The sequence below is a fragment of the Oncorhynchus keta genome, chromosome 19, assembly GCF_023373465.1.
Source record: "Oncorhynchus keta strain PuntledgeMale-10-30-2019 chromosome 19, Oket_V2, whole genome shotgun sequence".
In the NCBI taxonomy this organism is placed as follows: Eukaryota; Metazoa; Chordata; class Actinopteri; order Salmoniformes; family Salmonidae; genus Oncorhynchus; species Oncorhynchus keta.
Window position 1 is genome coordinate 48,292,098 of NC_068439.1, and position 23,718 is coordinate 48,315,815.

Sequence of the window (23,718 nt, forward strand, 5' to 3'; positions counted from 1 at the left end):
CAAACAGACACACACTTTTTCATTCTGCTATCTCAATGACAGAATCTATGTGATTAATGATCCATTGCACATGTGTAACTTACATTGCTGTCTGGTGACATTGTTGGCATAACTTTCCAGCTATCATAATAAGTTACTTTTCCCCACAGTGAATGTTAATGTATTAAATCTTCTTCCTCTTTGCCTCCATGCTATGTGATGCTGGCACCTCACCAAACACCAAATCCGAATGAAAATTGGCTGGATTGGTTTCCCTTACAGGTCAGAAGCAGATGGTGTTAGGCTAGAGGAATGCATTATATGCAGCCCGGTTGAACGTTTTAACGTTATGCTATGATCGACAGGCCTACGTGGCTGCGATGTAGGTTTAAATTGCATTCTAATCTGATTCATGAGGGACGGGCACACACGCACAAACACACCAGAGACTGTGATACATAGACACACACTTTATACAGGTTATAGGCATAAATCTGAGCACGTTTAATTATCAACTAGTATGATTGTCACCAAATAGGCAAATGTCAGGTGCATAGTTAGAACAATCTCATACCAACCCGTTTTAAAATGTGATCTAATATATCCAATGCTTTTTATATTGTTCAAGGGTTAATCTCACTCACGAGTCTTTGTTCAACGATATATTCAGCGCACCTCCTGTCCCACAGAAGACCTGACTGTTCTCTTCTCTCCTCTTCGCAGCATCCCTTCTTTCACAACAAGGCGTCAAACCGCTGAGCAGTCAACTACACTGCATTCTCTCAGACACGCTGCCAGCAACCGGGGCACAGATATCTGAAAGGGAGAACCCAGCCAAACCCTTAAGATGTCCTCAAACATTCAGTCCGCCCTTGCCAGTAAAATGACTGCCTGCAAATATATCACCATCGGGAAATCATGCATATAAACGCATTACTCCGTATATGTTTCAGATAATGCTAAATAATGCGTTAAGAGGAATGTGCAAATCAAATTTCTGTAGCGGATCAGGTAAAAAGACAGTTTGGAAAATATAAAATGGGACTTAAAGTTAGGTAATTCCAGGCAATCGTAGTGCTATTAAATATGTTGCGGATGGGAAATGTGTCCCCTTTTACTACAGGACCCCGCTGACAGTCTGCCTGGCAGACCCATGGTAGCCTAAAGAAAATACCTGTCTAGTTCTATGGGTTGTCCAGCTGTGCAGTAGCTTTCACATCGACTCTCCTTGTGTCCTGCTCTCTCTTATGTCTCGTGTTCCCTCCGTCGCCCCTTGGAAATCCAATTAGCGTAATGTATTTTTTTTTATTGAACCTTTATTTAACTAGGCAAGTCAGTTTAGAACAAATTCTTATTTACAATGACGGCCTAGCTAAAGGCCTTCTGCGGGGACGGGGATTAATATATATATATATATATATATATATATATATATATAGGACAAAACACATCACGACAAGAGAGATACCACAACTGTAAGGTTCTGTATTTATTTTCTTAGTCTACCTTGTGTTCTGTTTCGTTGTGTTCTTGAACGTAGCCCCGTTTCTTTGTGTTCTTGAACGTAGCCCTGTATTTCATTTTTGTTCATTGATTTCACCAGTGTTAGTTACATACCTGGTCTCATCAGCTCCTTATTTAGTTCAGTTCATTCTGTTTGTGCCTTTGTGAAGTATTGTTTGTTTTGACTCTATTAAGCCTTTTCCTAGCTCGTTTGTGTCAACCAGTTATAGCCTTCAGTCCTAGGTGAAATAAACACCTGTGAATCTACACCTTTCTCCCTGAGTATTCATTACAAAAACACTACATAGAGACAGACCTAAGACAATAACATAGCATGGCAGCAACATGACAACATGACAGCAGCACAAAACATGGTACAAATATTATTGGGCACAGACAACAGCACAAAGGGCAAGAAGGTAGAGGCAACAATGCATCACGTGAAGCAGACACAACCACCAGTGTCCATTGAGTCATTGAATGAAGAGATGGAGATAAAACTGTCCAGTTTGAGTGTTTGTTGCAGCTTCATTCCAGTCGCTGGCTGCAGCAAACTGAAAAGACGAGCGACCCAGGGTTGTGTGTGCTTTGGCGGTGTTGTATGTGGAGGGGTGCAGTAATAAATAACAAATCTCCATCAAAATCCCCATTTTTAAACTACTTTTTTTCCTGGGCTGCATCTCAATCCACCTCATCTTTTCCAAGACTGCAGTGGAACATGGCAGAGATACAGGGTTTTGTCAGACCAGGAGACATCCCGAAAATTGGTCTTCTCACAAAAACCTCTAGTGTCCAAACAGTTTGGGCTCCACGAGCATCACAGGACTTGTCTGAAGTTGGTACTACCGATGTGCCAACTTCTGTCTGTAGCTTCCAAATAGTTTGGGCTACACACTAATAGGCCTGTGACCCATCTTTGGAAAGATGAGATTGAGTGTTTGCCATTCTGAAGGTAACCTGGTACTGGGCCAAATAAATGACATAAGTGCCTAGATCATTTACACCTGAGAGCTAGATCTAGAGCAGGCCTGGGCAAAGGCTGGCCCGGGAGCCATATCCAGCCCGTGACCTGATTCAGTATGGCCAGAGGAATCATGCTCAAATCACAAAGAATTTGCGATAGTAAAGTTTTGAAAAACGTATTTGTTATTCAAATTAAAAGCTTGAATGAATACTCACATTTGTGTAATGATTTAACTCCCACTGTTTGTGGGACATTTATTTTGAAGGCACAAAAAAATAACTGCATGAGGTCACTGTGACTGACAGGCTGACACACACACAAAAAATAGTTTTTCAAAGATTTAAAAAGAAACAGAAAGTAGACAATTAATGTAGGGTGTTCCAGCAAGAGTGGACATTGAAATATTTATTTATTGAAGTATCAGGCAAAGCCTTTTGTTTATTGTGTAAAGAGAACATCACTGTCTTGAAAGACTACAACTTGTCCCTACACTTCCAGACGAAGCATGTAGAGAAATATAGGATTATGTCTTCTGAGCAGAGGGCAAGTGCATCGAAAGAGTTGCTTTCTCAGTTGCAAGAGCAGCTTGCAGACTTTTCACAAAACTGCATTCAGCAAACGACGGAATTGCGAGAGCTAGCTAGTTACTGTCCCACAGAATTGCTAGACATAGCAAGCCATTCGCTGAGGGCAAATTCATTAAATAATGTTTAATTGTTGATATTCTAATGAGGCATAACCCCAGACTTTGAAAAACCGGACAAGAAGATCACGTCCGTGACTCAACCCACTCAAGTGACACACCCCGCCTAGAGACAGCATGAAAGAGCACCAGTAAGCCAGTTACTCAGCCCCCGTAATAGGCTCAGAGGCAGAGAATCACATTGGAGAGAGGGGAGCCGGCCAGGCAGAGACAGCAAGGACAATTCGCAGCTTCAGTGCCTTGCCGTTCACCTTCGCACCCCTGGGCCAGACTACTCTCAATCATAGGTCCTACATTTTGAGACCGAGTCTGCGTCTCTCACATGGATAGGCAGATCATTCCATAATTATTGTATTGTCACCGTAGCATTCCTTTGAATTTCATGCTGTCACAGTTACCAGCCCTTTCAAGCTTAACATCCTTATCATTTATCGCCCTCCAGGTCCCCTCGGAGAGTTCATCAATGAGCTTGATGTCTTGATAAGCTCCTTTCCTGAGGACGGCTCACCTCTCACAGTTCTGGGCGACTTTAACCTCCCCACGTCTACCTTTGACTCATTCCTCTCTGCCTCCTTCTTTCCACTCCTCTCCTCTTTTGACCTCACCCTCTCACCTTCCCCCCCTACTCACAAGGCAGGCAATACGCTCGACCTCATCTTTACTAGATGCTGTTCTTCCACTAACCTCATTGCAACTCCCCTCCAAGTCTCCGACCACTACCTTGTATCCTTTTCCCTCTCGCTCTCATCCAACACTTCCCATACTGCCCCTACTCGGATGGTATCGCGCCGTCCCAACCTTCGCTCTCTCTCCCCCGCTACTCTCTCCTCTTCCATCCTATCATCTCTTCCCTCTGCTCAAACCTTCTCCAACCTATCTCCTGATTCTGCCTCCTCAACCCTCCTCTCCTCCCTTTCTGCATCCTTTGACTCTATATGTCCCCTATCTTCCAGGCCGGCTCGGTCCTCCCCTCCCGCTCCTTGGCTCGACGACTCATTGCGAGCTCACAGAACAGGGCTCCGGGCAGCCGAGCGGAAATGGAGGAAAACTCGCCTCCCTGCGGACCTGGCATCCTTTCACTCCCTCCTCTCTACATTTTCCTCCTCTGTCTCTGCTGCTAAAGCCACTTTCTACCACTCTAAATTCCAAGCATCTGCCTCTAACCCTAGGAAGCTCTTTGCCACCTTCTCCTCCCTCCTGAATCCCCCCTCCTCCCTCTCCGCAGATGACTTCGTCAACCATTTTGAAAAGAAGGTCGACGACATCCGATCCTCGTTTGCTAAGTCAAACGACACCGCTGGTTCTGCTCACACTGCCCTACCCTGTGCTCTGACCTCTTTCTCCCTCTCTCTCCAGATGAAATCTCGCGTCTTGTGACGGCCGGCCGCCCAACAACCTGCCCGCTCGACCCTATCCCCTCCTCTCTTCTCCAGACCATTTCCGGAGACCTTCTCCCTTACCTCACCTCGCTCATCAACTCATCCCTGACCGCTGGCTACGTCCCTTCCGTCTTCAAGAGAGCGAGAGTTGCACCCCTTCTGAAAAAACCTACACTCGATCCCTCCGATGTCAACAACTACAGACCAGTATCCCTTCTTTCTTTTCTCTCCAAAACTCTTGAACGTGCCGTCCTTGGCCAGCTCTCCCGCTATCTCTCTCAGAATGACCTTCTTGATCCAAATCAGTCAGGTTTCAAGACTAGTCATTCAACTGAGACTGCTCTTCTCTGTATCACGGAGGCGCTCCGCACTGCTAAAGCTAACTCTCTCTCCTCTGCTCTCATCCTTCTAGACCTATCGGCTGCCTTCGATACTGTGAACCATCAGATCCTCCTCTCCACCCTCTCCGAGTTGGGCATCTCCGGCGCGGCCCACGCTTGGATTGCGTCCTACCTGACAGGTCGCTCCTACCAGGTGGCGTGGCGAGAATCTGTCTCCTCACCACGCGCTCTCACCACTGGTGTCCCCCAGGGCTCTGTTCTAGGCCCTCTCCTATTCTCGCTATACACCAAGTCACTTGGCTCTGTCATAACCTCACATGGTCTCTCCTATCATTGCTATGCAGACGACACACAATTAATCTTCTCCTTTCCGCCTTCTGATGACCAGGTGGCGAATCGCATCTCTGCATGTCTGGCAGACATATCAGTGTGGATGACGGATCACCACCTCAAGTTGAACCTCGGCAAGACGGAGCTGCTCTTCCTCCCGGGGAAGGACTGCCCGTTCCATGATCTCGCCATCACGGTTGACAACTCCATTGTGTCCTCCTCCCAGAGCGCTAAGAACCTTGGCGTGATCCTGGACAACACCCTGTCGTTCTCAACTAACATCAAGGCGGTGGCCCGTTCCTGTAGGTTCATGCTCTACAACATCCGCAGAGTACGACCCTGCCTCACACAGGAAGCGGCGCAGGTCCTAATCCAGGCACTTGTCATCTCCCGTCTGGATTACTGCAACTCGCTGTTGGCTGGGCTCCCTGCCTGTGCCATTAAACCCCTACAACTCATCCAGAACGCCGCAGCCCGTCTGGTGTTCAACCTTCCCAAGTTCTCTCACGTCACCCCGCTCCTCCGCTCTCTCCACTGGCTTCCAGTTGAAGCTCGCATCCGCTACAAGACCATGGTGCTTGCCTACGGAGCTGTGAGGGGAACGGCACCTCAGTACCTCCAGGCTCTGATCAGGCCCTACACCCAAACAAGGGCACTGCGTTCATCCACCTCTGGCCTGCTCGCCTCCCTACCACTGAGGAAGTACAGTTCCCGCTCAGCCCAGTCAAAACTGTTCGCTGCTCTGGCTCCCCAATGGTAGAACACACTCCCTCACGACGCCAGGACAGCGGAGTCAATCACCACCTTCCGGAGACACCTGAAACCCCACCTCTTTAAGGAATACCTAGGATAGGATAAAGTAATCCTTCTCACCCCCCCCCCCTTAAAATATTTAGATGCACTATTGTAAAGTGGCTGTTCCACTGGATGTCATAAGGTGAATGCACCAATTTGTAAGTCGCTCTGGATAAGAGCGTCTGCTAAATGACTTAAATGTAAATGTATACCTATAGGTATGTACGGCAGGATCAAATCGGAGAGATACGTAGGAGCAAGACCATGTAATGCTTTGTAGGTTAATAGTAAAACCTTGAAATCAGCCCCAGCCTTAACAGGCTAGCACTGGAGTAATATGATAAAAAATGTTGGTTCTAGTCAGGATTCTAGCAGTGTTTAGCACTAACAGAAGTTTATTTATTGCTTTATCATTGTGTTTCCGAATGACATCACCAAGAGGTAGAATATATAGTGGAAACAATAGTGGTCCTAAAACGGAAACTTGAGGAACGCCGAAGCGTATAATTGATTTGTCAAAGTACAAACCATCCACAGAGACGAACTGAGGCCATTAAAAGGTCATGTACCACCTTCACAGTCTCAGTGCTATTTGTCTTCAGGAAGGAAGTGAGTTGCTGCTTTAACTGCTTTTTCAAAAAATGTTGTGAGGAATGGGAGATTCCATATGGGTCGATAGTTTGACATTTTCAAGGTTTTGCTTTTTCAAGAGAGGCTTTATTACTGCCACTTTTAGTGAGTTTGGTACACATCCGGTGGATAGAGAGCCATTTATTATGTTCAACATAGGAGGGCCAGGTACAGGAAGTAGCTCTTCCAGTAGTTTAGTTGGAATAGGGTCCAGTATACAGCTTGACGGTTTAGAAGCCATGACTATTTTCATGAATGTATCAAGAGATACTCAAGTTTTTTAAATCCTGTATCTCCATTGATCCTAGGTCCTGGCAGTTCTGAGCAGACTCAGGACAACTGAGCTTCAGGACAACTGAAGTCAGAACAACTGAGTTCGTAATTGCTTTCTAATGATCATGATCTTTTCATGGAAGAAGTTCAGGAATTTATCACTGCTAAAGTAAAACTCTATCCTCTCTCGTTGAATGCTGCTTTTTAGTTAGCTTTGCGACAGAATAAAAAATGTATGTTGTATTGTTCTTATTCTCCTCAATTAGGTTGGAAAAATAGGATGATTGAGAGGTGGTGAGAGCTCTTCAATATTGCACGGTACTGTCTTTCCAAGCTATTCAGAAGACTTCCATTTTGGTGGAGCGCCATTTCCGTTCAAATTTTCAGGAAGCTTGCTTCAAGGCTTTGGTATTTTCTGTATACCAGGGAGCAACTTTCTAGTGGGAAATGTTTTTTTTGGGGTACTGTATCTAGGGTATTACACAAGGTTAAATTAAGATCCTCAGTTAGGTGGTTAACCGATTTTTGTACTCCAACGTCCATTGGTAGGTGGAGGGAGTCTGGAAGAGCATCTAGGAATCTTTGGGTTGTTCGTAAATTTATAGCACAGCTTTTAATGATCCTTGGTTGGGGTCTGAGCAGATTATTTGTGGCGATTGAAATGTAATAAAATGGTGGATGGTGGTCCGATAGTCCAGGATTATGAAAAACACTTAGATCCACAATATTTATTCCACGGGCAAAAACTAGATTAAGGGTATGACTGTGGCAATGAGTAGGTCCGGAGACATGTTGAACAAAACCCATTGATGGCTCCGAAAGCCTTTTGGAGCGGGTCTGTGGGCTTTTCCATCTGAATATTAAAGTTGCCAAATGTTGATATTATATGCCATGACTTGAAGGAAACCAGCGATCACTTTTTATAGCTACTGTTTACATACCTCCTGGGCAGTGTTGAACAAAACCCACTGATGTCTCCTCACTGAGGACCGTACTCCTCAGTGAATTTCAAAAAATAAAAATAGTGAAACATTTAAAAAGTTATCCTTTTTAGATAAAACGATACAAAATATATTAATGTCACCAAATAATTGATTAAAACATACTGTTTTGCAATGGAGGTCTACAATAGCCTCAACAGCACTCTGTAGGGTAGCACCATGGAGTAGCTGGAGGACAGTTAGCTTCCATCCTCCACTGGGTACATTAACTTTAATTCAAAACCCAGGAGGCTAATGGTTCTCACCCCCATCCATAGACTTACACAGTAATTATGATAACTACCAGAGAACATCCTCCAACCTATAAGAGCTCTTGCAACATCAACTGACATGTAATCCACACAATCAAAGAATCAGAGAATGAATATAGTACTGAAAGCATAAGCTCCAGCTAGCGAGCACTGCAGTTCATAACAATGTGGTGAGTAGTTGATTCAAAGAGAGAGAAAGACAGTAGTTGAACAGTTTTGAACAAATTTGTTTCTTAAATTAAGGAGAAGCAAGAGACAGAGAGAGAGGTGGCTATATATATATATATATATTTTAACTTTCACTTACTAAGCTAGCAAATGCAGCTAGCTAGTTTAGCCTACTCAAACAGAGGGATGCTATGTTAACCAGCTGACTATGCCTATGACTATCCAACACAGGAAATCTTCCAAGTCAAGATAAAGCTTTTCATTTTTACAAATGTATTGCCACCAGGGCCCAGTGCTAAACTGCTTACTTATAATTGTAGCAGGTTTACTAATGTGTTAGTTCTTTTAGTTCCAGAGCTTTCTGAAAATATTCAGACCCCTTGACTTTTTCCACATTTTCTTATGTTACAGCCTTATTCTAAAATGTATTAAATTACATTTTTTCCTTCAATCAATCTACTGTCACAGGCCGGCTCATAGCCTGTGGCAAAAATGAGGGGACACGAACAACAGGTATAGGCCAATCAAAAAGGTTCTTTAGTATAAACCAAACTATTAACTTTAAACAAAGAAAAGGGAATGAGGTGTGAAACTATCATAATGTAAGGTGTATGTAACGTGCAGGGATCCGTGAATCTGTGTGTGTGAATGACTGAGTGAAAACTATGCAAAACAGGATCATACCTGGAGGAGCAGAGCGAGACAAGAGTGATTAGTGAAGCAGTTTAAATAACCTGAGCCCAGGTGGTTCCAATCACTAACGACCCTCCTCTGCCTGCAGGAGGAACCGCCCCTGCACTGCAGAGGGGCCGTGACACTACACACAATACCCCATAATGACAAAGCAAAAACAAGTGTTTAGAATTTTTAGCTAATTTATAAAGATTAAAAAACAGAAATACTTTATTTAGATAAGTATTCAGGCCCTTTGCTATGAGACTCAAATTTGAGCTCATGTGCATCCTGTTTCCATTTTTTTTTCCACCTGTATTTAACCAGGTAGGCAAGTTGACAACAAGTTCTCATTTACAATTGCGACCTAGCCAAGATAAAGCAAAGCAGTTCGACACATACAACAACAGAGTTACACATGGAGTAAAACAAACATACAGTCAATAATACAGTAGAAAAAATAAGTCGATATACAATGTGAGCAAGTGAGGTGAGATAAGGGAGGTAAAGGCAAAAAAAGGCCATGGTGGCGAAGTAAATACAATATAGCAAGTAAAACACTGGAATGGTTGATTTGCAGTGGAAGAATGTGCAAAATAGAGATAGAAATAATGGGGTGCAAAGGAGCTACATGAATAAATACAGTAGGAAAAGAGGTAGTTGTTTGGGCTAAATTCTAGATGTGCTATATACAGGTGCAGTAATCTGTGAGCTGCTCTGACAGCTGGTGCTTAAAGATAGTGAGGGAGATAAGTGTTTCCAGTTTCAGAGAGTTTTGTAATTCGTTCCAGTCATTGGCAGCAGAGAACTGGAAGGAGAGGCGGCCAAAGGAAGAATTGGTTTTGGGTGTGACCAGAGAGATATACTTGCTGGAGCTCGTGCTACAGGTGGGTGCTGCTATGGTGACCAGCGAGCTGAAATAAGGGGGGACTTTACCTAGCAGGGTCTTGTAGATGACCTGGAGCCAGTGGGTTTGGCGACGAGTATGAAGTGAGGGCCAGCCAACGAGAGCATACAGGTCGCAGTGGTGGGTAGTATATGGGGCTTTGATGACAAAACGGATGGCACTGTGATAGACTGCATCCAATTTATTGAGTAGGGTATTGGAGGCTATTTTGTAAATGACATCGCCGAAGTCGAGGATTGGTAAGATGGTCAGTTTTACAAGGGTATGTTTGGCAGCATGAGTGAAGGATGCTTTGTTGCGAAATAGGAAGCCTATTCTAGATTTAACTTTGATTGGATATGTTTGATGTGAGTCTGGAAAGAGAGTTTACAGTCTAACCAGACACCTAGGTATTTATAATTGTCCACAAGTCAGAGCCGTCCAGAGTAGTGATGTTGTACAGGCGGGCAGGTGCACGCAGCAATCGGTTGAAGAGCATGCATTTAGTTTTACTTATATTTAAGAGCAATTGGAGGCCACGGAAGGAGAGTTGTATGTCATTGAAGCTCGCCTGGAGGGTTGTTAACACAGTGGCCAGAAGTATACAGAATGGTGTCGTCTGCGTAAAGGTGGATCAGAGACTCACTAGCAGCAAGAGCGACATCATTGATGTACAGAGAAGATAGTCGGTCCAAGAATTGAACCCTGTGGTACCCCCATAGTGACTGCCAGAGGTCGGGACAGCAGACTCTCCGATTTGACACACTGAACTCTATCAGAGAAGTAGTTGGTGAACCAGACGAGGCTATCATTTGAGAAACCAAGGCTGTCGAGTCTGCCGATGAGGATGTGGTGATAGACAGAGTCTATCCTTGGCCAGGTCAATGAATACGGCTGCACAGTATTGTTTCTTATCGATGGCGGTTAAGATATCATTTAGGACCTTGAGCGTGGCTGAGGTGCACCCATGACCAGTTCTGAAACCAGATTGCATAGCGGAGAAGGTATGGTGGGATTAGAAAGGCAGGGTAGGATAGATATAGATTGGTAGCAGTTTGGGTCAAAAGTGTCCCCTCCTTTGAAGAGGGGGATGACCGCAGCTGCTTTCCAATCTTTGGGAATCTCAGACGACATGAAAGAGAGGTTGAACAGGCTAGCAATAGGGGTGGCAACAATTTAGGCAGATCATTTTAGAAAGAAAGGGATTGTCTAGCCCGGCTGATTTTTCAGAACATGCTCTTTCAGAACATCAGCTGACTGGATTTGGGAGAAGGAGAAATGGGGAAGGCTTGGGTGAGTTGTTGTAGGGGGTGCAGTGCTGTTGACCGGGGTAGGGGTAGTCAGGTGGAAAGCATTAGCATGCCGTAGAAAAATGCTTATTGAAATTCTCAATTATAGTGGATTTATCGGTGGTGACAGTGTTTCCTATCTTCAGTGCAGTGGGCAGCTGGGAGGAGGTGTTTTTATTCTCCATGGACTTTACAGTGTCCCAGGACCTTTTTGAGTTTGTGTTGAAGGAAGCTAATTTTTGCTTGAAAAAGCTAGCCTTGGCTTTTCTAACTGCCTATGTATTTTGGTTTCTAGCTTCCCTGAACAGCTGCATATCACGGGGGCTGTTTGATGCCGAATGCAGAACGCAATAGGATGTTTTTGTTTTTGTTAAGGGCAGTCAGGTCTGGAGAGAACCAAGGGCTATATCTGTTCCTGGTTCTACATTTCTTGAATGGGGCATGTTTATTTAAGATGGTTGAGGAAGGCATTTAAAAAAAATAACTAGGCATCCTCTACTGACGGGATGAGATAAATATCCTTCCAGGATACCCTGGCCAGGTTGTTTAGAAAGGCCTGCTCGCTGAAGTGTTTCAGGGAGCGTTTGACAGTGATAAGTGGTGGTTGTTTGACCGCTGACCCATTACGGATGCAGGCAATGAGGCAGTGATCGCTGAGATCTTGGTTGAAAACAGCAAAGGTGTATTTAGAGGGCAAGTTGGTTAGGATGATATCTATGAGGGTGCCCCTGTTTTTGCCTTTGGGGTGGTACCTGGTAGGTTCATTGATAATTTGTGTGAGATTGAGGGCATCAAGCATAGATTGTAGGATGGCTGGGGTGTTAAGCATGTTTCAGTTTAGTTTGCCTAGCAGCACGAGCTCTGAAAATAGATAGGGGGAAATCAGTTCACATATGGCGTCCAGAGCACAGCTGGGTGCAGAGGGTGGTCTATAGCAGACGGCAACGGTGAGAGACTTGTTTTTAGATAGGTGGATTTTTAAATGTAGAAGTTAAAATTGTTTGGGTACATACCTGGATAGTAGGACAGAACTCTGCAGGCTATCTTTGCAGTAGATTGCAACACCGCCCCCTTTGGCCGTTCTATCTTGTCTGAAAATGTTGTAGTGAGGGATGAACATTTCAGAATTTTTGGTGGTCTTCCTAAGCCAGGATTCAGACACGGCTAGAACATCTGGGTTGGCAGAGCTAAAAGAGTGAATAAAACAAACTTAGGGAGGAGGCTTCTAATGCTAACATGCATGAAACCAAGGCTATTACGGTTACAGAAGTCATCAAAAGGGAGCGCCTGGGGAATAGGAGTGGGGCTAGGCACTGCAGGGCCTGGATTCACCTCTACATCACCAGAGGAACAGAGGAGGATTAGGATAAGGGTACGGCTAAAAGCTATGAGAATTTGTTGTCTAGAACATCTGGAACAGAGAGTAAAAGGAGGTTTCTGGGGGCGATAAAATAGCTTCAAGGTATAATGTACAGACAAAGGTATGGTAGGATGTGAATACAGTGGAGGTAAACCTAGGTATTGAGTGATGATGAGAGAGATATTGTCTCTAGAAACATCATTGAAACCAGGTGATGTCATCACATTAAGTACAGGCATGCTTAATCAAGTGCTTATAAGGGTCCCGTGAGTAGTGAGGTTTGTTGGGGTCATGGCGATTCAAACAGCTAGCCGGGCCATCGGTAGCAAGATAGCATTGGATGGAGGTCTGTTTTTAGCCACCTTGTGCGTTTCCGTCGGTAGATTAGTGGGGTTCCGTGTGGTAGAGGGGATCAATCCAATTGGAAAAATAGATATAGTTATAGTGACCCAAGAAAAATTGAGAATAGATCTATTCAGATAGCAGCCAATAAGACAGCTAACGATTAGCGGGCCGCAGATCAGTTCAGTTCAGGTAACATCGCAACGTAGGGGCCAGTTGGATAACTCCCTCGGGCAGATAACGTCGGTAGTCCAGTCGTGAAGGCCTGGTTGGGCTCCGCATTGGCAGTAAAACTGGTCCGGATAGGTGATTGTAGCCCATGAGTGACTGATGAAACTCTTCAGCTGGCTTGCTCCGGAATAATTTATGTTTGCTCCGGGATCGACGTAAGCCAATAGTCACACGGATAGCAGCTAGCTAGCTGATTGGTCATTGATCATCCTTGAAATGTTTCTACAACTTGATTGGAGTCCACCTGTGGTAAATTCAATTTATTGGACATGATTTGGAAAGGCACACACCTGTCTATATAAAGGTCCCACAGTTGACAGTGCAGGTCAGAGTAAAAACCAAACCATGAGGTAGAAGGAATCTTCCTAGACAGGATTGTGTGGAGGCACAGATCTGGGGAAGGGTACCAAAAAAACGTCTACTGCATTGAAGGTCCCCAAGAACACAGTGACCTCCATCATTCTTAAATGGTATAAGTTCGGAACCACCCATACTCTTCCTAAAGCTGGCTGCCCGGCCAAACTGAGCAATCAGGGGAGAAGGGCCTTGGTCAGGGAGGTGATGATCCCTCTGACAGAGCTCTAGAGTTCCTCTGTGGAGATGGGAGAACCTTCCAGAAGTACAACCATATGGTAGAGATAAAGATGGAATTCTTTGGCCTGAATGCAAAGCGTCATGTCTGGAGGAAACCTGGTACCATCCCTACGGCATGGGGGTGGCAGCATCATGCTATGGGGATGTTTTTCAGAGGCAGGTACTGGGAGACTAGTCAGGATCGAGGGAACGATAAAACGGAGCAAGGTTCAGAAAGATCCTTGATGAAAACCTGCTCCAGAGCGGTCACAATCTCAGACTGAGGGCGAAGGTTCACCTTCCAACAGGACAACGAACCCAAGCCCACAGCCAAGAAAACACAGGAGTGGCTTCGGGACAAGTCTCTGAATGTCCTTGAGTGGCCCAGGCAGAGCCCAGAGCCCGAACCCAATCTAACATCTTTGGAGAGACCTGAAAATAGCTGTGCAGCGATGCTCCGCATCCAACCTGACAGAGTTTGAGAGGATCTTCAGAGAAAAATGGAAGAAAATCCCCAAATACTGGTGTGCTAAGCTTGCAGCATCATACCCAAGAAGACTCAAGGCTGTAATCGCTGCCAAAGGTGCTTCAACAAAGTACTGAGTAAAGGGCCTGAATATTTATGTAAATGTGATATTTCATTTTATTTTATTTTATACATTTGCAAAAAAATATACAAATCTCAATTTTAGAATAAGGCTGTAACTTAACAAAATGTGGAAAAAGTCAAGGGGTCTGAATACTTTCCGAATACACTGTATGTTAAATATGACATTACAAATATGCTGATTATTACAAATATGCCTGGTCACAGACAGCTGATGTGTTGTGCATTGAAGTCCACAAGCAAAGGGAAAAGATGAGAGGAGGAGAGCTCGTAGATGCGAGAAGGAATATAACAAGCTGTTTGTGTGTGGATATGAAAGTGAACTGTTTGTGTTGGATCACATTCATTCCGTCGATTTTGTTGAAAACTTTTAAACAGATGCAAACGGAACGAAACGGGTATAAACATACCAGAATTTGTTCGGTAGAAACTCTCGTTTGCAACTGTTGGACTAATGATTACACCCTACATTAGCTAGATGCAGGCAATAGTCAAGGGGTCTGAATACTTTCTGAATGCACTGTATTTACCTCTCTGTGGTTGCAGAATCCTGTCTATTTCTGCAAACATTCTATTGAAATTGAATGTGGTAAGTTAATTTATATTTTTTGAGATATGAATACCATGTACAGTATGTCTACTTCACCATCCGCCCATTTTATTGGTAAACCACAAGGTAGTCTTTTGTGTCTTCTAACAATCCAATACGTAATATGGTACACTTGTCATAATTAGGTTTTAGTCAGAGAAGCTAGAAGGGATCAAGATGTTCAATGAGACTGTCAGACCATGACTTGAGTCATTGGCATACAGTCGTGGCCAAAAGTGTTGAGAATGACACAAATATTAATTTTCAAAGTCTGCTGCCTCAGTTTGAATGATGGCAATTTGCATATACTCCAGAATGTTATGAAGAGTGATCAGATGAATTGCAATTAATTGCAAAGTCCCTCTTTGCCATGCAAATGAACTGAAACCCAAAAAACATTTCCACTGCATTTCAGCCCTGCCACAAAAGGACCAGCTGACATCATGTCAGTGATTCTCTCGTTAACACAGGTGTGAGTGTTGACGAGGACAAGGCTGTTGATCACTCTGTCATGCTGATTGAGTTCGAATAACAGACTGGAAGCTTCAAAAAGAGGGGGGTGCTTGGAATCATTGTTCTTCCTCTGTCAATCATGGTTATTTGCAAGGAAACATGTGCCGTCATCATTGCTTTGCACAAAGAGGGCTTCACAGGCAAGGATATTGCTGCCAGTAAGATTGCACCTAAATCAACCATTTATCGGATCATCAAGAACTTCAAGGAGAGCGGTTCAATTGTTGTGAAGAAGGCTTCAGGGCGCCCAAGAAAGTCCAGCAAGCGCCAGGACCGTCTCCTAAAGTTGATTCAGCTGCGGGATTGGGGAAACACCAGTACAGAGCTTGCTCAGGAATGGCAGCAGGCAGGTGTGAGTGCATCTGCACGCACAGTGAGGTGAAGACTTTTGGAGGATGGCCTGGTGTCAAGAAGGCCATGACTGTACATTAACACTTTTGTTTTTATCCCCTGGAATTCTAACCCCTTGATGTTCTTGTTGGATCTCATTTTAATAGCTCGCATTTTAATGGCCATAATAAATAGATATGGAGACAACGGACAGCCTTGTTTTACTCCTCTTAAAAGCTCAATACTTTCTGAGAAGTAACCATTGTTTAAATTATTTACCATTATACAACTATTTTCCAGCTGAATGGTATTTGATTATGCAGACAATCTGGAATTTATGAGAGTAATACTTCTCATAAAAACTCAGAGAATCCATTAATCTCTTGTCAACATTCAACCAGGAAAGACTGGCATGCATGTTTCTGATGTTAGTTCTGTATGTGTAGTTAAGGGCAAGGCGTGCTGCTCTGTTTTAATCCAGCTTAAGTTTAGCTAGGTCTTTCTATGCGGCACTTGACCATATTAATGGACAGTAATCAAGATGTGACAAGACCGGAACCTGAACAACTAGTATAGTAGATGTTTTGTGTAAAAAACATGTAACATATTTTTATAACAGACATACCCCTCCCCATCTTCACAAAAATATGACTTGTCAATATGACTTGACAATGATAATTGACCATCTAATGTTATACCTAGGAGTTTAGCTTCCTCAACTTGCTCAACGGTCACACCCTTTATACACAACAAGGTTTAGGTCTTAGATAATGTTTTGAACCAAATACAATGCTATTAGTTTTAGATGAATTTAAGACCAATTTATTATTAATCACACATTCTGATACTTACTGTAATTCCTTATTTAGAATTTTAGGTGCTGACATACAGTGTGGAATTATCCGCATACATAGTCATTCTAGCTTTCTGGCAAATAATTTGTAAAAAAAAAAAAAGTACAACAGTAACAACCCAAGGCAACTGCCCTGAGGGACACCGCAAAGTACATACATTACGTGACCAAAAGTATGTGGACACCTGCTTGACGAACATCTCATTCCAACATCATGGGTATTAATATGGAGCTGGTTCACCCTTTACTGCTGTAACTGCCTCCACTCTTCTGGGAAGGCTATCCACTAAATGTTGGAATATTGCTGCAGGGTCTTGATCCATTCAGACACAAGAGCATTAGTGAGGTCGGGCACTGATGTTGGGTGATTAGGCCTGGCTCGCAGTCGGCATTCCTATTCATTCCAAAGGTGTTAAGGCCAGGGATCTGTGCAGGCCAGTCAAGTTCTTCCACACAGTGTTTTATTTAACCTTTATTTAACTAGGCAAGTCAGTTAAGAACAAATTCTTATTTACAATGAACAGTGGGTTAACTGCCTTGATCAGGGGCAGAACGACACATTTTTTACCTTGTCAGCTCGGTGATTCAATCTAGCAACCTTTCGGTTACTGGCCCAAAGCTCTAACCACTAGGCTACCTGCCGCCCCACGTACAGATCTTGACAAAGCATTACTTTATGGACCTCGCTCTGTGCACAGGGGCATTATCATTCTGAAACAGGAAAGCCCCCCCAAAAACTTTTGCCACAAAGTTGGAAGCAAAGAATCATCTGGAATGTCATTGTATGCAGTAGCGTTAAGATTTCCCTTCAATGGAACCCAGGGGCCTAGTTCAAACCATGAAAAATAGCCCCAGACCATTATTCCTCCTCTACCAAACTTTACAGTTGGCACTATGCATTGGGGCAGGTAGCGTTCTCCTGGTATCCGCCAAACCCATATTTGTCCAGACTGCCAGATGGTGTAGCGTGATTCATCACTCCAGAGAACGCGTTTCCACTGCTCCAGAGTCCAATATCGGCGAGCTTTACACCACCCCAGCTGATGTGCATGCTTGTCAACAATTGGCATGAATCATTTTACAAATACTTCCAGTGCTGCATCTGAATTCACTTCATCATACACATGAGACCAACATTCATGTTTTACATCTTCAACAAGAGTCCTGAGAATTCTTTTGGCCCAACCTTTGGTACTTTGGCTTTCCTTGTTATTGCCACAATGTTATGGTCACGACAGCCAATGGGAACTGATATTGCTTTGAAGCAAAGCTCTGCAGCATTAGTGAAGATATGATCAATACAAGTTAATGGCACAGATCCAACACTGTTGTTGTGCACTATGGTTGGTTGAGTGATAAACTGTGTCATATTACAGGCATTAGTTACCGTTTAAAGCTTCCTCTTGAGAGGACAGCTAGTTTCTAACAGTCAAAGTTCAGATCACCGAAAAAAATAGACCTCCCTGTTAACGTCACACAATATCAAGCATTTCACCACATGATCTAGATTGTAATGAATTTCCTCCTTCTTTTCTTCTTCTTCTTCCGAAGAGGAGAGGCGAAACGGATCAGAGGACCAATACGCGGCGTGGTAATTGTCCATGGTTCTTTTTAATACGTTAAGGTACACATGAACAACTGACTACAAAAAACAAGAAATGTGAAAACTCAAAACAGTCCTATCTGGTGCAAAGACAGAGACAGGAACGATCACCCACAAACACACAGTGAAACCCAGGCTACCTAAGTATGATTCTCAATCAGAGACAACTAATGACACCTGCCTCTGATTGAGAACCATACTAGGCCGAAACATAGAAATACCCAAATCATAGAAAAACAAACAGACTGCCCACCCAACTCACGCTCTGACCATACTAACTAAATACAAAAACACAGGAAATAAAGGTCAGAACGTGACAGTACCCCCAAAGGTGCGGACTCCGGCCGCAAAACCTTGACCTATAGGGGAGGGTCTGGGTGGGCATCTGTCCGCGGTGGCGGTTCTGGGCGGGACGCGGACCCCACTTCACAATTGTCTTAGTCCGCCTTATTGTCCGCCTCCGTGGCTTTCTCACCATGGCCACCCTTATCAATGACCCCACTGGACAGAGGGGCAGCTCTGGGCAGAGGGGGACTGGCGCCTCTGGGCAGAGGGGGACTGGCGCCTCTGGGCAGAGGGGGACTGGCGCCTCTGGGCAGAGGGGGACTGGCGCCTCTGGGCAGAGGGGGACTGGCGCCTCTGGGCAGAGGGGGACTGGCGCCTCTGGGCAGAGGGGGACTGGTGCCTCAGACTCCGGCAGCGGCGCCGGACAGGCGGGACGCTCAGGCAGCGGCGCCGGACAGGCGGGAGGCTCCGGCAGCGGACAGGCGGGAGGCTCCGGCAGCGGCGCCGGACAGGCGGGACGCTCCGGCAGCGGCGCCGGACAGGCGGGAGGCTCCGGCAGCGGCGCCAGACAGGCGGGACGCTCCGGCAGCGGCGCCGGACAGGCGGGAGGCTCCGGCAGCGGCGCCGGACAGGCGGGAGGCTCCGGCAGCGGCGCCGGACAGGCGGGACCACCTGCAGGGAGGAGACAGAGAGACAGCCTGGTGCGTGGGGCTGCCACAGGAACCACCAGGCTGGGGAGACCTTCAGGAGGCTTGGTGTTAGGAGGAGCCTGAAGGACCGGGCTGTGGGGGAGCACTGGAGCTCTGGTGCGCAACCTTGGCACCACTTCCCCAGGCTGGACAACTACTCTAGCCCGGACCCTCCAGAGTGCAGGCACAGGTTGAACCGGGCTGTGGGTAAGCACGGGAGATCTAGTGCTTAATACACGCACCTCTCCCTTAGGCTCCACTCCCACATTTGCCCGGCACGAGCGGAGCGCAGGCAGAGGACGCACTGCACCCTCCCAGCGCCCCGGAGACACAGCACGCAGAGCCGGCGCAGGATAACCTGGACCAAAACTGCGTACCGGCGACCAGACCCGCTGAGCAGGCACCATACGCCCTGGCTCAATGCCCACACTCGCATGGCACTTTCGGGGGGCTGCCCTATCGCGCACTGGGCTATGGGCACGCACTGGCGACACCGTGCGCTTAACTGCATAACACGGTGCCTGACCAGTAATGCGCTGCTTATCATAAGCACGAGGCGTGAGCTCAGGTCTGCTACCTGGCTTAGTACCACACCTCGTGTGCCCCCCCCAAAAAAATTTTTGGGGCTGCCCCTCGTACCTGTCGCGCTGCCGTGCTGCCTCCTCATATCGCCGCCGCTCAGCTTTCGCTGCCTCCAGCTCTGCTTTGGGGCGGCGATATTCCCCAGCCTGTGCCCAGGGTCCCTCTCCGTTCAGTATCTCCTCCCATGTCCAGGAGTCCTGTGATGCTGGCCTCTGTTGTTGTTGATGCTGCTGCTGCTGCTGCTGTCGTCGCTGCTGTTTTTTACCACGCCGCTTGGTCCTTGGTGGGTGGGTGATTCTGTCATGAATTTCCTCCTCTTCTTCCAAAGAGGAGAGGCGAAACGGATCAGAGGACCAATACGCGGCGTGGTAATTGTCCATGGTTCTTTTTAATACGTTAAGGTACACATGAACAACTGACTACAAAAAACAAGAAATGTGAAAACTCAAAACAGTCCTATCTGGTGCAGAGACAGAGACAGGAACAATCACCCACAAACACACAGTGAAACCCAGGCTACCTAAGTATGATTCTCAATCAGAGACAACTAATGACACCTGCCTCTGATTGAGAACCATACTAGGCCAAAACATAGAAATACCCAAATCATAGAAAAACAAACATAGACTGCCCACCCAACTCACGCCCTGACCATACTAACTAAATACAAAAACACAGGAAATAAAGGTCAGAACGTGACATAGATACTGAATGTTAGCCCTTCTGGCCTATAGCAACACCCCAAAATAACAGGCTTTAGATGAGGCAGGTGAACCTACAACCACAACACTTCAATAACACTAGACATGAGATCTTCTCTAACCACTACAGAGATATACACTGAACAAAATAATAAACACAAGTGTTGGTCCCATATTCATGTAACAGTATAACTTTAGACCGTCCCCTCGCCCATACCCAGGTGCGAACCAGGGCCCTCTGCACACATCAACAACAGTCACCCACGAAGCACCGTTACCCATCGCTCCACAAAAGCCGCGGCCCTTGCAGAGCAAGGGGAACCACTACTTCAAGGTCTCAGAGCAAGTGACATCACCAATTGAAATGCTATTTAGCGCGCACCGCTAACTAAGCTAGCCGTTTCACATCCGTTACACTCACCCCCCTTTTGACCTCATCCTTTTCCGCAGCAACCAGTGATCCGGGTCAACAGCATCAATGTAACAGTATAACTTTAGACCGTCCCCTCGCCCATACCCGGGCGCGAACCAGGGACCCTCTGCACACATCAACAACAGTCACCCACGAAGCATCGTTACCCATCGCTCCACAAAAGCCGCGGCCCTTGCAGAGCAAGGGGAACTGCTACTTCAAGGTCTCAGAGCAAGTGACGTCACCGATTGAAACGCTATTTAGCGCGTACCACCGCTAACTAAGCTAGCCGTTTCACATCCGTTACACTCATGAGGTGGATTAAAAAATCCCTGAAATGTGGTGCTGTCTGTAATAAAGCCCTTTTGTGGGGAAAAACTAATTCTGATTGGCTGGGCCTGGCTCCACAGTGGGTGGGCCTGGCTGCCAAGTGGTTGTGCCTATGCCCGGGTAGTTTACTGAGATAGACATAATATGGAAAATAACAAACAAAGCGTTGCTAGAGCAACAGTTGAACTCAGAATGTTATATACACCTTAGCCAAATACATTTAAACTCAGTTTTTCACAATTCCTGACATTTAATCCACAAATTATCTATAGGATGGAGGTCAGGGCTTTGTAATGGCCACTCCAATACCTTGACTTTGTTGTCCTTAAGCCATTTTGCCACAACTTTGGAAGTATGCTTGGGGTCATCGTCCATTTGGAAGACCCATTTGCGACCAAGCTTTAACTTCTTGACTAATGTCTTGAGTTGTTGCCTCAATATATCCACATAATTTTCCTGCCTCATGAAGCCATCTATTTTATGAAGTGCACCAGTCCCTCCTGCAGCAAATCACCCCCACAACATGATGCTGCCACCCCTGTGCTTCACTGTTGGGATGGTGTTCTTCGGCATGCAAGCCCCCCCTTTTCCTCCAAACATAACAATCACCACCTTCCGGAGACACCTGAAACCCCACCTCTTCAAGGAATACCTAGGATAGGGTAAGTAATCCTTCTCACCCCCCTAAAAATATTTAGATGCACTATTGTAAAGTGGCTGTTCCACTGGATGTCATAAGGTGTATGCACCAATTTGTAAGTCGCTCTGGATAAGAGCGTCTGCTAAATGACTTAAATGTAAATGTAAATGTAAATAACGATGGTCATTATGACCAAACAGTTCTATTTTTGTTTCATCAGACCAGAGGACATTTCTCCAAAAAGTATGATCTTTGTCCCCATGTGCAGTTGCAAACCGTAGTCTGTCTTTTTTATGGCGGTTTTGGAGCAGTGGCTTCTTCCTTGCTGAGTGGCCTTTCAAGTTATGTCGATATAGGACTTGTTTTACTGTGGATGTAGATAGTTTTGTACCTGTTTCCTCCAGCATCTTCACAAGGTCCTTTGCTGTTGTTCTGGGATTGATTTGCACTTTTTGCACCAAAGTACGTTCATCTCTTGGAAACAGGACGAATCTCCTTCCTCGGCGGTATGACGGCTGCGTGGTCCCATGGTGTTTATACTTGCGTACTACTGTTTGTACAGCTTGACGTGGTACATTCAGGCGTTTGGAAATTGCTCCCAAGGATGAACCAGACAATTTTTTCCTTGTGAGGCAATTCAGTTGTGTATTGGTCAGTTTGTTTCTCTGTTTTTGTTTCACAATGTTCATTGTTGATTCCCTTCTCCTTCCCTCGCATGTTTGGGGCACCGTCAGTGCACACAGATGCCAGATTTGACCAGTCAATATTGTTATCAGCAAAAAATGTAACAAGGGCTTTCAGAATATTCTCTCCTCGTGTTTGTCCCTGAAGGGCAGTAAACATAAAAGTTCCTCTCTGAACGAGGGAAGCGGACCCAAACACATAATTGGGCAATGTCACTTAAATCAGTGCTTACGTCAAGCACAATACTAAAACACGGCACCATGGATATGTCATTAATCAGTTATGGTCAAGTCTGAGAGTTGCACTCCCTTACTTTGCTTTAAAATAGACAAGCATTTTACTGTGGATATAGATACCTCCAGCATATTCACAAGGTTCTTGGCTGTTGTTCTGGGATTGATTTGCACTTTTCACACCAAAGTACGTTCATCTCTAGGAGACAGAACGTGTCTCCTTCCTGAGCGGTATGATGGCTGCGTGATCCCATGGTGCTTATACTTGCATACTATTGTTTATACAGATGAACGTGGTACCTTCAGACGTTGGGAATTTGCTCCCAAGAATGAACCAGACTTGTGGAGGTCTACAATTATGTTTCTGAGGTCTTGGCTGATTTCTTTTGTTTTTCCCATGATGTCAAGCAAAGAGTCACTGAGTCTGAAAGTAGGCCTTGAAATACATCCACAGGTACACCTCCAATTGACTCAAATGATGTCAATTAGCCTATCAGAAGCTTCTAAAGCCATGACATAATTTTCTGGAATTTTCCAAGCTGTATAAAGGCACAGTCAACTTGATGTATGTAAACTTCTGACCCACTGGAATTGTGATACAGTGAATTATAAGTGAAATAATCTGTCTGTAAACAATTGTTGGAAAAATGACTTGTCCTAACCGACTTGCCAAAACTATAGTTTGTTAACAAGACATTTGTGGAGTGGTTGAAAAACAAGTTTTAAAGACTCCAACCTAAGTGTATGTAAACTTCCGACTTCAACTGTATGTAGTGGAGGAAGTTTGAGCCCTTTTGAAGCTCAATGAGTGATGTGAGACGTTAAGAAGTTAAAGAGGGCTGGGGTGAGTAGAGGAGGCTTGGGTGAATGTAATGGGGCCTGTGGGACTGAGACTGGGGACTGGGAGCAATGTCTCCATCCTGGCCAGACCCTAAAGGAACTACTGAATAGTATGTTAGTATTGTCTTCACTTCAGGAGTGAACTAAGAGTGATGTT

General features: G+C 45.3%; 1 protein-coding gene across 3 annotated transcripts in view; it reads right to left on the reverse strand.

The window, feature by feature from the left end:
- The window catches only part of LOC118398394 (sphingosine-1-phosphate transporter MFSD2B-like), a 56,453-nt gene extending 33,360 nt beyond the window's left edge, over nucleotides 1–23,093 (reverse strand). Inside the window, exons 1-2 of one of the 3 annotated variants that reach the window (XM_052470700.1) lie at nucleotides 23,022–23,093; nucleotides 624–795 (exon numbers count right to left, since the gene is read on the reverse strand). The gene's annotated coding sequence lies outside the window, so the exon portion shown is untranslated. Of the gene's footprint in view, nucleotides 1–83; nucleotides 436–623; nucleotides 796–1,153; nucleotides 1,266–23,021 lie in introns of those variants that run through there. The other 2 variants (XM_035793677.2, XM_035793679.2) reach the window with 2 other exon arrangements.
- Nucleotides 23,094–23,718: the final 625 nt, after the last annotated feature.